We start from the raw sequence: 12,778 nt of genomic DNA, 5'->3' as shown, positions 1-12,778 counted from the left end.
CTTAAAAGATATAAAAACCAAAAGAACTGCATATGGAACAATAACAGAAGTTTCTGATCTGGCAGCATCTGTGAAGTGAAATCAGAGTTAATGTTTCAGGTCCGGTGACCCTTCCTCAGAACAGGAGTAGTTTTGAGGAAGGGTCACTGTTACTCCTGTTCTGAGGAAGGGTCACTGGACCCAAAACGTCAAGTCTGATTTTTTCTTCACAGATGCTGCCAGACCTGCTGAGCACTTCCTGCAACTTCTGTTTTTGTACTTAAAAGATATACTTGCCAAAGAGGGAGTGCAGCAAGTAGTCACGAGACTGATTCCTGGGATGATTGCAGGATCTCTTGTACGCAATTACCTACTTTCCACAGGTTAAACAGTGACAACGCGGACATGGATTTCTGAGTGGGTGCTTGAGAGCTACAGCTCCGGCTTGGCCAGTCTCTCAGGGCATGCTCCACGGGCAGGGGCTGCTAACATCCTTCATCCAGAGGCTGGCATTGGATATGCAGAGCCCAACCATCTAGATGGCATGTCTCTGACTCACTCAGAAACAGCACCTTGGAGCTCAGTGACACCATACAGTGCCGTCCTGCTGCCAGGCTGCTCTGTGCTCAGGGTCAGGCTCATGAATCAGTGCACAGTGTATAACCTAAAGCTTTTTGCTTGCTCTCTTGGCGCTGTCACTCAGTGTCTAGTTTGTGTCATACTGCGTCCCTCCTGGCCTTTGAAACATTAATTCTGTTTTCTCTCTCTACAGATGCTGCCAGACCTGCTGAGTTTCTCCAATTGCTGTTTTTGTCTACTTGCTTTCTCTTTTTCACACATTGCTGCTTCATTCAGAACTTATAGCTTCACAGTACTGCTGTCCTAGAAATATAGAAAATAGGTGCTGGAGCAGGCCATTCGGCCCTCTGAACCTGCATGCGATCATAGTGTTTCATTCCCACCCTCTCCCGTACACATTTGGAGATATTGCATTCAATTCCTTTAACCAAATTGTTAATGTATTTTGTGAACAGTTGAGATCCCGGCACTGAACCCTGCCGAATCCCACTCGTCATTGCCTGCCACTCTGAAAAGGGCCAACTCTCCGCTGATCAGTTCTCTATGTCAATATATTACCTCTGATACCATGAGCTTTAATTTTCCTGACTAACCCCGTGTGTGGAACTTTGTCAAAAGTCTTTTGAGAGTCCAGATACACATCTACTGATTTACCCTTGTCTCCTCTAGTGGTGACATCCTCAAAAAATTCCAGATTTGTCAAGCATGACTTCCTTTTAGTGAATTCATTCTGACTAAGATCGATTCTGTCACTGCTTTCTAAATGCTCAGTTATTACATCCTTAATGATTGACCCCAGCATTTTCCCCATCACCGATGTCAGGCCAACCTGCCTATAGTTCCCCATTTTCTCTCTCGCTCCTTTTTATAAGAATGGGGTTACATTAGCTATCTTCCAATGCATTGGAAATCTTCCAGAGTCTATACAATGCTGGAAAATTATCACCAATGTGTCCACCATTTCTGGGGCCATTTCCTTAAGTACCCTGGGATGCAGAGCATCAGGCCCTGGGTACTTGTCAGGTTTTAATCCCATCAATTTCTTCAACACTGTCCTGTCACAGACATAGCCACATGTAGCTTGTCATGGTTGTTGGTGATCAATCATAGTCATCCAACGCATTGAGTTTGCACCAATAATAACCAGCATGAATGGTGTGCTAATCCCAATTTCCTGCACTTATCCCATATCCTTAAATATTATGATATTTGAAGTACTCGTCCAAGTATTTTTTTAAAGGTTATAAGTTTTCTGGCCTCCAACAGCTTCCCAGGCAGTGGATCAAGATTCCCACCACCTACTGAGTGAAAATGTTTTTTCCCAAATTCTCTCTGAATCTCCTTCCCCTTACCCTAAAACTGTGCCCTCTCATGATTGACCCCTGAGCTGAGGGAAGCAGCTGTTCCCTCTTCACCCTGTCCATACCCCTCATAATCTTATATACCTCAATCTTGTACCCCACCCCACCCATCTCTTTGTTATAAAGAAAACGGTCCGAGCCTGTCTAGTCTGTCTTTCTACCTCAGTTTCTCCATCCCAGCCAACATCCTTGTGAACCTCCTCTGTATCCCCACTAGTGCTATCACATCCTTCCTGTAGTGACAACTGCATACAGTACCCCAGCTCTGGTGTGACCAATGCTCAGTACCACTCCAATATTACCTCCTTGCTCGTGTCCTCTTCACCATGACAGATGAAAGCAAGTGTCCCTTATGTTGCCTTAACTATCCTAAGTCACATGCTCTGCCGACTTCAGGGATCTGTGAATAATTACCCCAAGATCTCCCTTGTTCCTCTGAGCTACCCAGTGCCCTCCCATTCATTAAATATTCCCTCATCTTGTTTCTTTTTCCAAAGTGCATCACCTCAGGGTTAAGTACCATCTGCCACAAGTCTGACCAGTCCATCTGTAACTTCCTGTAACCTACAACCTCCATCGCTGTTCACCACCCTACCAATCTTGGTGTCACCTGCAAACTTGCTTAACATACCCCACCCGCGTGCACACCTGCACCCACACTTCCATCTATTTAATCTACATGTATGACAACAATACAGGTCCTGGTACTGATCCTCGTCACTTGAACAGCTTTCTACCACTACCCTTTGTGTCCTATCACTATTCCAGTTTCTGATCCATCTCACCAAGTTTCCCTGTGTTCCATGTGCTTTAACCTTCTCAATCAGTCTCCTATTCGGTACCTTGTCAAAAGCTTTGCGAAAATCAATTTTAACTACATCAACAGAACTTCCTTTGTCCACACAAGTTGATCACAGTTTTGAAAAATTCTAATGAATTTGCTAGGTACGACCTCGCTCTGACAAAACCATGCTGACTATCCTTTATTTACCCATGCTCTTCCAAGTGGATATAAATTCTGTCCTTTGGAGTTTTCTCCAATAGATTCCCTGCTACTGACGTGAAACCCAGCTGTATAATTTTCTGGTTCATCTTTACCACCTCTTTTGAAAAGTGGAACCACATTTAGCCATTCTGCAGTTCTCTGGAACTTACCCTGTGGCCAGAGAGAAACTAAAAATTTCCTGTCAGAGCCTGTGTAGCTTCTATGAGGATGATGGTCAAGTTATTTTTACGGATCATGTGGCAAACACACTGCCTGTGCTTGGAGCAAACGCTCATTTCTCAGACTAAAGATCAGAGCTCACTCAAGTCTGGGGGAGCCATTGTCAGTTGGGTATATCCTGCCCAGTCAGGGACATCACCTGGCCTCACCCTAGGGATTTAGAAACAGCCTGTTGGCTACTTGGAGCAGTCCTGGTCAGAGGTCCCATATTGTTACAGGCCACGGATTGGGCTACAGTCTCTTCTCAGGCCCAGTGCACCTAGTCCAGGGATTAGTCCAGCATCTGGTGGTACAAGCCAGGCAGGACTTAAATGGATAATAGGTGTATGCTTGGCAAGGCCCTCATTTGTTTACTGTGACGTTAGTGGTTGGTCAAAATGCAAGCAAGCCCTGTTTGTTCCCTAGAGATAACAAGGTGTAGAGCTGGATGAACACAGCAGGCCAAGCAGCATAAGAAGAGCAAGAAAGCTGACATTTCAGGTCTGGACCTTTCTTCAGAAGTTAATTTTATTATCTGTTTGCAGGTTTTCCACCATGTGATAGTCTGAGTCACAATGTGGACATTGAAAAAGAGTGCACTCCTTCAGACAGAACACTGTCACAGACATTTTTGAGTTTGTTTCTGATTGCCGGTACCCGTTCGGGGCTCCATCACGGTATAGTGCTAAGGACGGGTTGCCTCTGTAGCATCATTCTCATTGCTACAGTTTCAGTGACAATCAGTTTGAAGTGAAGATGCAGTATGTTCATGCTTGTGCCATTCCGTGAAAAGTCATCAGTGCCAGCTCTGTGTCCTCAGGGGCTGTTCTTCCATGTTGCTGTCCCACTTTGAAGGGGTAGCAACGTTTTGATGTGCTGCTGAGCCAAGCTTTAAATATGGTGCTAGCATTGTGACCCTTGCAGTATGTTTGTAGCTAGTGAGAGCAGAATAGGGCAAGCGTGTGCTGTAGGGGCATGGTGCATCATGAGGTAAGCAGCAGAGAATTGCGTGCCCCCTTGAGTTCACTCTCTGATATGATAGCTTTCAGATACAGAAGCACCTGTCAATGTTGTGAGAGCCAAATTGCTCAAGCAAACAAAATCACCCTATTTTAGCCACAGCAGAAATATGAAAAGAAATAGTAGGAACTGCAGATGCTGGAGAATCTGAGATAACAAGATATAGAGCTGGATGAACAAAGCAGGCCAAGCAGCATCATATTTGGCCTCGGGAGCCTACAACCCAACGGCCTAAATATGGGCTTTACTAGCTTCAAAATCTCCCCAACCCCAACCTCATCCCAAGAGCAGTGCCCCCCTCATCCCCACCTCCTTGGCCTGCCCATTTTCCCTCCCAACTATCTGCTCCTCCCTCCTCCTGACCAATCCCAACCCCCACGTCCTACTGACACTCACATTTAGTAGTTTCATCCCCGCCTCCTGGACCTGTCCGTCTTCTCTCCCACCTATCTGCTCCACTATCTACCTACTATTACCATGCCCCCCCCCCCATTTATTTCAGAGCCCCCTCCCCGCTCCAATTTCTGAAGAAGAGTCCAGACCCGAAACGTCAGCTTTCCTGCTCCTCTGATACTGTTTGGCCTGCTGTGTTCATCCAGTTCTACACCTTGTTATCTCTAGCAATATGGAAATATTCTTTTTACGGTCACAAAGCTCAAAGTTTTTGGAACCTTGAAAACTAAAGTCTCACTCATAGACAAAAACAAAGGCTGCATTCTGGAATTCACTTGGAGAATGGAACCACTGAGCAATTTCCACAATACAACAAATCTGTACACAATTGCAATCACGTACACTTTCCCTGAATATGCCAACAATATCCTTGAATTACAGACTGCCCACTTCATTGGTATCAGCAAAGTGTTGCATGTACATTGCAATCTCTAATGCGCTTCCAGTCGTGCATCATCAGAGATGGTTAGGATTGCTGTTAGCTCAGTTAAAGAAGGAAACTTCAGTGATTACTTGACCTTGATGTTGTTGATGAAACTGGGGGTGAACTTGCCCCATGGGTCTCAATCACTCACACATTCATTTTTGGTGAAGAATAGGGACTGATTGACGTGTTTATCTTTTTGTTTCACTTTATGAAACTCTCTTCAGACTCCCTTCCTTTCCTTAATCTGTATGTAGATATATTGTATTATGGTTTATCCTTGCAGTTAGCAACAAAATAAATGCATTCTAAACAAAAAAGTCCAGTTAAAATGTCTCATTTTAAAACATAATTTCCTTTAATCTGGAAGGAACATATCCGCAAGGGAAGTCAGGCTTTTCAAATTACTTGCTGTCACCAGCCAAGGGGTCAGGTGAATAAAACAAAGGAGGCTGTTGTCATCAAACCAAGCCATTCAACAAGAACCACGTTACACAGACAATGAGTGATTGTAGCGAAGGTGAAAGATGCTGAGCACCCTTTGAAATTTGACCTCAGATGCAGGCAGCCAACAAATTCAACTGGCAGAAAACTCGTGGTGTCTTAGTTTTTAAAAAAAACAGATGTGAAGGAATTTCTGCTCCCAGGAGGCAGCGAACTGTCTGGAATACGCTATTCCAACAAGTTGTGGAGACTGCAAAAACAAAGTTGCTGGAAATGCTCAGCAAATCTGGCAGCTTCTGTGAAGGAGAAAACAGCGTTAACGTTTCGAGGCCAGTGACCCTTCCTCAGAACAGTTCTGAGGAAAGGTCACCAGACCCGAAGCTTTAACTCTGTTTTCTCCTACACAGATGCTGCCAGACCTGCTGAGCTTTTCCAGCAACTTCTGTTTTTGTTCCTGATTTACAGCATCCGCAGTTCTTTCATTTTTTTTAGTTGTGGAGGCTAGATCACAAAATATTTCAAGAGGAAGTAAATAGGTTTTTTGAAATAAAGCACACTTTTTACTAACTGGACCTGTGGGACCAGGAGTGTGCCTGTGGACCAAATAGCCTGGATAATTGAGAGGTCCACATGATCAGTGTCAAAATACACACTAATACAGATGTAATGTAGGGGATATACACATCACTGTTATTCCTTACTTACAGCTTAAATCACTGAAATAATGCACCCTTGCCTTCCAAGATGGCGGGGCTGGTAAGGTGTCTTGGGTCCGTCTGCTCCAGGCACCCATTTCCTTCACCCACTGCCATTTTTGTTTTCTTTCTTCTTTTTACTTCATCTTTTTCCCGACAGCAGAGAAGGTGACATCGAGGTGGAGAGCAGCCAGAGTGGGACTGTTGGTGAGGCAGTAGCCTGGCCTGGGGCAGAGCCAGGGGCGGCTGGTTGCAGTGGGCCTGGAGCAGGGTCTCCTGTGTATCCGCATGGCAATGGCAGCAGCTCCTGGTTGCGGTGGGCCTGGAGCAGGGTCTCCAGTGTATCGGCGTGGCAATGGCAGCAGCTCCTGGTTGCGGTGGGCCTGGAGCAGGGTCTCCAGTGTATCGGCGTGGCAATGTCAGCAGCTCCTGGTTGCGGTGGGCCTGGAGCAGGGTCTCCTGTGTATCGGCGTGGCAATGGCAGCAGCTCCTGGTTGTGGTGGGCCTGGAGCAGGCTCTCCTGTGTATCCGCGTGGTAATGGCAGCGGCTCCTGGTTGCGGTGGGCCTGGAGCAGGGTCTCCTGTGTATCCGTGTGGCAATGACAGCAGTTCTGGTTGCGGTGGGCCTGGAGCAGGGTCTCCTGTATATCCATGTGGCAATGGCAGCAGCTCCTGGTTGCGGTAGGCCCAGAGTTGGGGTCTCCTGGTTATCAGCAAGGTGGCTGGGTCCAGCACAGGACCTGGCATCAGTGGCCCACTGGGGAGGTGGGCTCAGTGATGGTGCCATCGCGACTCCGACATTGCATCTGGCAGCAGATTGGCAGTGTAGATGTGGTTGGTCGTGGTGGAGACGGCCGAGCGAAGATGGACTTTCTTTCAGCTTTATCCTTTTGTTCTTCAAATATTCAAATGAAGCTGGACTATGGCAACAGTTGAAGCTTTTCGCTGCATTTTACTGGGCTGTTCCTTGTAACTATAAATCATCATTTATCAATTAAAGTTTACGACAGAGAGCCTTCTGACTTTCACCCTCCACTCTAACATTGTGATAAATTGCGGTATTTGAGGAGAAATTGACTTGAAATTGAATGAATGTTTGATATTTCGTGTGGCTATTTGATTGAACAAGTACATTTACATTGAGGTAAATACATTTTTGAAAAAGCTACAATGGGACAGAATAATGCCATAAACATCTGGTATGTAATTTTTAATGGTTTATGGAGAGTGCCAGGTGATGAGTGCTGGTTAAACTAAAGTCTGCTGCATTGGGCAATTGATGCTATGATCTGGAATGGACGACGTCAGAAGATACCTCCACATCATGATGGGAAATGAAAGATGAGGTGAAGCTGACGGTACATTAGCAGTGATCTTGTTATTGTTGGGGCAGCATTTGAAGGACCAAATGGTTAACTCCAGCTCTTTATTTCTTGCATTCTCTTCTCGCATTGGACTTCAAAATAAGGGACTCCAGCTTTGGAGGCAATTCAGTAGCAGAAGTATGTCAGCATGATTTCATCCTCACTCCGAGGACATGAAGGCAGATTGCCATTAATGTTCAAACTCATCATTGGCACGCTGATAGCGAACTTGTGGCATGTCTTTCGTGCCTTGGAGAATGTAACTTCACCCTAACCAAAGGCAGGTACTTGTTCAGTGAAAGCAGAGTAGAACTCTTCAGCCATGTTTTCAGTGGTGAAGGAGTATCACCTGGTCCACAAATAAGTTCTGAAGCTTTTTCAAAAATTGCGGAACCTACAAATGTGCTGTTCGTGCTGCCTCCTGACCTCGCTGTGTCTCTGTCACCTTACAAGATTTGAAAGGGGAGACAGTCAAGTTGGAGTGGACTAAATCACACTGCTGCCTACCAGATCTAACAATAGTTGCCAGTAAGTTGCACAAATGCCTATTTCAACCCTGACAATGTAGCCCTGCTGGTGTGGAATGGTGTGCAATGTGGCCCTGCGTCCAGTTCTGGGCGCCCTATTATAGGAAAGATGTGGATGCTTTGGAGAGGGTTCAGAGGAGGTTTACCAGGATGCTGCCTGGACTGGAGGGCTTATCTTATGAAGAGAGGTTGACTGAGCTCGGTCTCTTTTCATTGGAGAAAAGGAGGAGGAGAGGGGACCTAATTGAGGTATACAAGATAATGAGAGGCATAGATAGAGTCGATAGCCAGAGACTATTTCCCAGGGCAGAAATGGCTAGCACGAGGGGTCATAGTTTTAAGCTGGTTGGTGGAAAGTATAGAGGGGATGTCAGAGGCAGGTTCTTTACGCAGAGAGTTGTGAGAGCATGGAATGCGTTGCCAGCAGCAGTTGGGGAAGCAAGGTCATTGGGGTCATTTAAGAGACTGCTGGACATGCATATGGTCACAGAAATTTGAGGGTGCATACATGAGGATCAATGGTCGGCACAACATTGTGGGCTGAAGGGCCTGTTCTGTGCTGTACTGTTCTATGTTCTATGTTCTATGTTCTATGGGTGCAAACCCAATTGTCTTGGGTGCAGAACAACATGACAGACAACTCTGTATAATCATTACAACAGCAAGCAAACCATGAACACTAGTACAGCAATACAATTTGTACACAGATATGCACTCCATTACACAGAGCTTCTTATATTTTCACCTCTATTTGTACAGCAGTGAGTTTGAAATAATAAGTTATGACAGACTGCTACTAAGCTCATTTAACAAGCCACAAAACAAATCATCTCCTTAAATGGAATGTTCGATATTACCCTGAATATTGGCCAGGAAAGCCCAGCCAGCAATCTGTCTTTCAGGACAGCTGTTACGATAGTCCCACTAGCCGTGCTGAAACAACATTTACAACTGCAGAAGGCTAAATTGTCATCTGGTAAAACACAACTTGAGTAAAGCTGAAAACAGACACATTTTATCAAAGTTTTTTGTCTTCCATGCATCAGGACAATTCATAAAAATCACCAGAGACAAGGGAAAACAGCATTTCTACTGTTTTAGAGGTGCCTGCTGATTGGTTGGCAAATAGATTGATAAAGGTATTGCCATTGGAGAAGATGCCAGTTAATGATGATTGACAGATAACTGCCAGAGCTTCCAAAGAATAATCCTAAATATGGTGTCAGTATAGGTAAAAGGATGATACCAATGGGAGAAACATAAGACCATAGGAGCAGGAGTAGGTTATTCAGCTGTTCAAGTCTAATGTGCAATTCCTTGAGATTGTGGCTGATACGATGATCCTAACCTCCACCTTCCTGCATTTTCCCCATGACCCTTGATTCCTTTCCTGATCAAAAATCTATCTCAGCCTTGAATATATTTGGCCCTGCCTCGACAGTTATAGAGTCATTGAGTTATACAGCACAGAAACAGACTCTTATGTCCAACTAGGACTAGGTATCCTATATTAGTCCAGACCCATTTTCCAGCACTTGGTTGATATCCCTCTAACCCCACCCAGATGCCATTTAAATGCTGTAATAGTGCTAGCCTCCACCACTTCATTCTGTACTCGCAACACACTCTGCGTTAAAAAAAAAAATTTGCCCCTTAGGTCCCTTTTAAATCTTTCTTGTCTCACCTTAAACCTATGCACTCTAGTTTTGGACTCCCCTACTCTGGGGTAAAGACCTTGACTATTCACACTATCCATGTTCTTCATGATTTTATAAACCTCTATAAAGTTACCCCTCAACCTCTGACGCTGCAGGGAAAACAGTCTCAACCTGTTCAGCCTCCCCCAATAGCTGAAACTCTTTGTAGTAGGCTTTGTGAGGGGTAGGTCATGCCTTACAAACCTTATCGAGTTTTTTGAGGATGTGACTAGTAAGGTTGATGAGGGTCGAGCTGTGGATGTGGTGTATATGGACTTCAGTAAGGCATTTGATAAGGTTCCCCATGGAAGGCTCATTCAGAAGGTCAGGAGGAATGGGATACAGGGGAACTTAGCTGCTTGGATACAGAATTGGCTGGCCAACAGAAGACAGCGTGTGGTAGTAGAAGGAAAATATTCTGCCTGGAAGTCAGTGGTGAGTGGGGTTCCACAGGGCTCTGTCCTTGGGCCTCTACTGTTTGTAATTTTTATTAATGACTTGGACGAGGGAATTGAAGGATGGGTCAGCAAGTTTGCAGACGACACAAAGGTCGGAGGTGTCGTTGACAGTGTAGAGGGCTGTTGTAGGCTGCAGCGGGACATTGACAGGATGCAGAGATGGGCTGAGAGGTGGCAGATGGAGTTCAACCTGGATAAATGCGAGGTGATGCATTTTGGAAGGTCGAATTTGAAAGCTGAGTACAGGATTAAGGATAGGATTCTTGGCAGCGTGGAGGAACAGAGGGATCTTGGTGTGCAGATACATAGATCCCTTAAAATGGCCACCCAAGTGGACAGGGTTGTTAAGAAAGCATATGGTGTTTTGGCTTTCATTAACAGGGGGATTGAGTTTAAGAGTCGTGAGATCTTGTTGCAGCTCTATAAAACTTTGGTTAGACCGCACTTGGAATACTGCGTCCAGTTCTGGGCGCCCTATTATAGGAAAGATGTGGATGCTTTGGAGAGGGTTCAGAGGAGGTTTACCAGGATGCTGCCTGGACTGGAGGGCTTATCTTATGAAGAGAGGTTGACTGAGCTCGGTCTCTTTTCATTGGAGAAAAGGAGGAGGAGAGGGGACCTAATTGAGGTATACAAGATAATGAGAGGCATAGATAGAGTCGATAGCCAGAGACTATTTCCCAGGGCAGAAATGGCTAGCACGAGGGGTCATAGTTTTAAGCTGGTTGGTGGAAAGTATAGAGGGGATGTCAGAGGCAGGTTCTTTACGCAGAGAGTTGTGAGAGCATGGAATGCGTTGCCAGCAGCAGTTGTGGAAGCAAGGTCATTGGGGTCATTTAAGAGACTGCTGGACATGCATATGGTCACAGAAATTTGAGGGTGCATCCATGAGGATCAATGGTCGGCACAACATTGTGGGCTGAAGGGCCTGTTCTGTGCTGTACTGTTCTATGTTCTATGTTCTATGTTCTAAAGCTTTTCGCTTTGGTTCTATGATGATTTTTTTTTGCCTTGGGGACAGAAAATAGGAAGAAACAGACAATATTTGGAATTCTGACTGGGTGCCCTTTAATTGGCAAGGAGACAGGTATGCTGCCACACTAAAGGTGGTGGCCCAGGCCCTCGATGTTGAATAACTAGTCAGAAGTTTTCCAGTTCCTGAAGAGAAGTTTTATTTTCTATTCATGACGTAGGATGTGGGTGTCGTTGGCTGTCCAGCATTTCTGGCCTGTCCCTAGTTGCCCTTGAGAAGGTGGTGGTGAGCTGCCTTCTTGAACCACTTCAGTCCTCATGCTACGCATTAACCCAGAATGCTAGTAGGGAGGGAATTCCAGGATTGTGAACCAGCAACAGTGCAGGAATAGCGATATATTTCCAAGTCAAGATGGTGGATGGCTTGATGGTAATGGTGTTACCATATGTCTACTGCCCTTGTCCTTCTAGATGGAAGTGGTCACGGGTGTGGAAGGTGCTGTCTGAGGATCTTTGGTGAATTTCTGCAGTGCATCTTGTAGACAGTACACACTGCTGCTACTGAGTGTAGTTGGTGGAGGGAGTGGGATGTTTGTGGAGGTGCTGCCAATCAAGCGGCTGCTTTGTCCTGGACGGAGTCGAGCTTCTTGAGTGTTGTTGGGGCTGCACTCATCCAGGCAAGTGGGGAGTATTCCATGCCTTGTAGATGGTGGACAGGCTTTGGGGAGTCAGGAGGTGAGTCAGAAGGAAAGCAGGAGCTGCAGCATTTCATTGGATCAATATGAAAGTGTACTTACGCCAATGTTTTTGAAAATCTGTTTAAGATACAGAAACAGGCAGGCAGGACACAGCACATTGGGGTCATTAGCCTGTGAGGAGGGGCAATTGGGGAATCTTTGGCTGCTCTACACAGGCAAGCCAGAATGACTGTGGTTTTGCTGGAGTGACGCCCATTTCACACTCGGCTCGCTTAGCACTGGGTATCAGCCTCCTTTCCAGCATATTGGGAAACTGGAGGCTGACTGCAAAATACCAGTTGATTTCCTTTTGATTCTTGTTAACAAAGCTCTTGCTGAGCCTAAATGGCTGCCAATCTGATGGGGGCTAGGCACATTGCCAGGCTGTGATCTGAAATCTCCATAAACAGTTAGCCATGAGAACAGTGTTTGGAAACTGGCATAGATGCAAAAGACACTATTTTCAAGCCTGGTCTGTCACTGTTCCTAACTTTGGAAGGGCTGGAAATCTTGCCCACATACTTGGTTTATCTTCACTCAAGAATTTTTTTTATCTCAAGGGTTTTTTAATTCCATTTTAGCTCTCATTAACACCAGACCCTGTTCATCCCACATACAGGTGAAGTAGCTGACTATTAGAAATGGTATCAATTATTTTCACATACAAACCTCACCAATGTCATATAATGAAAGTTGTAAAGATGTATTTTTAGGTTGCTGCAGTGCATCCAATCTCTTGTGCTCTTTCTTTGAAACCACAACAGAAGCTTTGAACATTTTTATGCCTACAATTGATACTTGTCTGAATCAATTAATGAATTTTTCGAACCATACTGGACAAGGATGGACAATTGATGTTCTGAA

General features: G+C 45.3%; 1 protein-coding gene across 2 annotated transcripts in view; it reads left to right on the top strand.

Annotated features, from left to right (window-relative positions):
* LOC125460718 (carboxypeptidase M-like) overlaps nucleotides 1-12,778 on the top strand; it is a 103,431-nt gene that overhangs the window by 67,077 nt on the left and 23,576 nt on the right. The window lies entirely within an intron of this gene.

This window comes from Stegostoma tigrinum, chromosome 18 (assembly GCF_030684315.1).
Source record: "Stegostoma tigrinum isolate sSteTig4 chromosome 18, sSteTig4.hap1, whole genome shotgun sequence".
Lineage (NCBI taxonomy): Eukaryota > Metazoa > Chordata > Chondrichthyes > Orectolobiformes > Stegostomatidae > Stegostoma > Stegostoma tigrinum.
This window is presented reverse-complemented; position numbering and strand designations above follow the sequence as displayed.